Raw genomic sequence first — 4,161 nt, 5'->3', positions numbered from 1 at the left:
TAGACATTAGCCTCAATTAAAGAATTTTCTGGTTCTTAATTTGGAACTGGTTAGGCTGAGTTTTATCTAAATAAAGATAAAAGTTCAACTTCAAGTTTCAACTTAAGGGGCAAAAAAACTCATCAAAAGTCAGCAGAACTCATTATTGCTTCACTTTCACATTACTTCTAACAGGGATAATAAAAAGTTTTCTCCACTGCACTTCTATTTTGAAAATATTCTGATTAAGAATAAGGATCTGAATCACAGACTATTAGTCCCTATCTACGTTGCAATTATTTATTACTAAATGTTGCTAAAATTCTTGTGGAGGGAGTCCTAAAGGATTGTACCTTAGTACCTTAGTTTGAGAACTATGGCCTTAGGTTAAGTAATACTTTGACCAATATTTGTACCCATATATGAACATAAAGTGCTGCTAGCTTGCTACTGGTTAGCATAACACCAGACCAAGAAAGAGCTAGCCACATATATTCATTGAAAAAGGCCTCAACTACTCAGAAATATATGGTGGAATTTGTACTTCTAAAAACAAACTGTCAGACTATTCATTTGATTACAAAAAGCAGTTTGGGCTTTGCATGGATTACCCAAGCTAACTGAGTTTGGCTATTGCGTAAGTTGCCAGGTCAGTTGATCGTTTGCTTTGTTGTTTGTTTTGGAAAAATGAACTAATCAGTGGTTAGTGTGTCTTCATACCTGGTCGAATAAAATTATCTGAATACAAGATAAGCAACTTACCTTTAAATAAACTTGGCTAATTGAACTATCTACAATAACAACTTTAGCAGAGGTCTTTCTGTTTCCCATACTTGTACTACAAACATTGTGGGGGAGGTTCAATGTTAAGTTTGTATATTGTGTTAACAAAAGAAGGTATCAATAAACTAGACTTTCAATTTCCTAAGTAAAACCTAAACACATCTGGACTGGACTTCTGCCACAGCTGCCTCACTCCCATAGTTGTTCTCAGGCCTTCCAGTGCCTCTTGTTCGTCACCATCTACACGGTTTCTGAGTCCATTCGATGGCAAATCCTGGCTATTCTGTTGGGCTCTCACATTGTTAATGTCTGTCAGGTATCAAGGGTTACGTTTACAATTCCTCAAGCATTTATTATATAATCTATCATACAGAGCCAGTGGCTAATCACTTAGCTCCCTTAAAGATTTGTTCTGTTTTTACTTTTCTGTTCCACTTAAATGTTTCTAATTATATTTCACATCTGACAAAGAAAAAAATGATTCCATGTATTAAGGGAAAAATACTGTCCAAAACAACATCCAGTGAGTTATAAGCCTGGAGGGCCACTAGGCTTTACTTCCATCCTGACCAGTCTAATCTTGTTCATTTTAAGTAGGGTTTTCTATACACCATTAACAGTGGCGGATTAAGCGAGGTTTATAGTAGATGCGTTGAATTGGGCGTAAGGGTGTTGTGCACAAATTGCACTATCACCACACCTGCTCGTTGGCAGGTGCATGCTTGTGCACCTCCAAATTTTTGTAACTTTTCAAATTTTTTGACACAAAAACACAGTGGGCCGCTGGTAGATTTCCCTAGCTCCACTACCAATGGGCTTAACAAGTTTTTTTGGGGAAACCCTATTTATCCATTCAGGAATGGCCGTTGTGGGTAGGCTGTCAATGCGCTCTAGGAGTCATTTGAGGAAAAGGTTTTCACTAGTAAAGTCCAAACGCTGCTGAAATGACATTGTAAACCACTGTATACTTTTAACGTTTTTAGATAATATGTTGCTTTTTGAGATCTACTAGCCTACTTTGTGTTGGTCGACACATTCTGTGTAAGATTCTTGATTTGACAGGGCAGGCAACTGAAACTGAATTTAACCTTCCAAATAATGTAGGTTATTATAATTCATAACTTAATGGGAAGACATTTTTTCTCCTAAGGCTTGTTTGGGTTGGATAATTTCCCCCCTTAATACAAGAGATCATCAGTGGAAAACCTGCATCCAGAACTACGGTTCTCTTTGACCTGGAACATTTAGGTATGAAAAATCCAAACAGAAGACGAAATCTGTAAGGGGAGGAGGGAATACCTTTCCATTGCCCTGTTGGACACAGTAAATACCAAAGCTGGACTGCCTCATCAGCGATTCACTCACATGAGATCAGAATGGACTGCCTGGAAGCCATGTTGATTTTGGCACATGAAGCTGAACACTGCCCTCAGAGAAACAATGGAGTTTCCTGGCTGTGCCTTCAGGGAAGTGTTTTTGAACATTAAAAAAAAAAGAAAAAAGAAACGAAATGTTGCTTGCTTGTCCTAAGATGTGGTGCTAATATTCACCCACATGGTGGCTGCTCTTTTTCTTTTCCTCTATTTTGTTTTGTTGTAGTATGGAACCAATGCCTGAGGCTACTGAATCATTTAATGGTGCCAATTTCTGTTTGTAAATCGCAAAGTGATTGGAAGTTTTGCATCTAGAATGTATCAATATGGTGAATGAGTTATGGATCGAAACCAGCCCTGTGACTGAAATGTAAGACTTTTTCTTGTAGTCAACCAATGCATTTGGCTCCAGCCGTACCTTTACAAAGTGGGACTAACACAGACAGTATGGCTCATCATGTAAGAGTTTTTTGCAGTTTTAGTCTCACCCTTTATAAACCGACTCTTACAGTTCACTGAAAAATTGGATTTCAATTGGACACTGGGATTTTTGTGACACGAGGATCAAAAAAGCATTGTTATTTTCCAAGATTGCGCAGTTTTTGAGCTCCTCACTTCCTTCACAAAGTTTAGACTGTGATGGGGGAAAAGCAATGGCAGGTACTTGTATGTAAGTTAAGAGTCTTCTCAACATCGATGGTGCTTATTTATTGTAGATTCACATTGCTGTAATGAATGGCCGTATCTGAGAAATAAAGACAACTGTCACACAAGACAAAGGTGAACCTGAACGTGTGAGATGGAAAACAAGTTCATCTGCTCATAGTCAAGGCGATTGGAATAACAGCAATTTAGTAAAACAATTGGAAAGTGCTTCTTTGATGCACTTTAGTGTTTACAACGTCAAGCTGCTATCACAGTTTCCTATTTCCCCATCTAATTGAAAATGAGTGTTACAAGTGGAAACGTATGTGATTTTGTAAAACAAGTCCAACAGTCTGAATAATGGGCGTGTACTGAGATCAAAGGCGCGCAATTCAAAGTGCTTTGCTGTATCTGGATGGGCCACATTACATTTTTGATTTATTTTTGCATTGTTATCCCATATTTCGACATATGGAAAGTGGTCAGAAAATAATTACCCAAACTAACCAAGAAGAAGTAGTTCATGCCATCAGGTCCATTCTCAATTTTAAGTATCCAACATGACAAGGCTTGACCTCAAAACGTCTGGTAGCCTTGTTTATCTGGTGATCAAACTGTGTACACAACAATGTCAAATACTAATGGTGATGCTGGAAAGAACGGCAACATAGACATTAGAGAGCTGGTGGTATTACTGGTATGTGACCAAAACAGTTTAAGTCTCCGTAACGACAGAGAGAGAAAGAGTTCTTTTTCTGTAGCATGTCTCGTAATAGCAGGTAGCATTTACTAGCCCTTATGAGGACTTGACCTTTCCCTTACCTTATTATGAAGGTAAACATGGGTTCTATTCAGTCTTGGTCGTCGTCCCACTTGACCCTCCCGGAGTCGTAGCGCGGCAGATGGCGTGGTCGATCGGACTATGGGGATCAGCCAGTCATCTCCCGAAAGCGCACGCGACGTTAGCGCGACCCTGCGCAGAGTACGAAGCTCACGTGGGGTCTACTGGACTGCGCGAGGGTTGAAAGTGGTTTGGTGGACTGCAGACAAGTATAAGTTTAGGCAAGTTGCTATTTTGTTGCTAATGAAGATCCACACTCCTCTGGAATAACTGAATGCTATTTTCTCTCGGCTTTCTTCATTTCAACGGTAAGCGAGAAAAATATATTTGTATGCAATATTTACCCTTTCGGGACAAAGAAAGTCAGTGATAATTAACTCAAGAAGTGTAGACGAATCAAAAGCGTTTCAGCTACATGCATTTTTTGGAAGTTGTTAGAGACGCTTCTAATTATGGTGCCAACAATTATGAAAATAACATTGAAAAGCACCAAAAATGTTAGCTAAAAAAAAAGAAAAAAAAAAGACATGCAGTCACAAA

Source organism: Gambusia affinis, linkage group LG20 (assembly GCF_019740435.1).
Source record: "Gambusia affinis linkage group LG20, SWU_Gaff_1.0, whole genome shotgun sequence".
In the NCBI taxonomy this organism is placed as follows: Eukaryota; Metazoa; Chordata; class Actinopteri; order Cyprinodontiformes; family Poeciliidae; genus Gambusia; species Gambusia affinis.
Note: the sequence above shows the minus strand (reverse complement) of the source record.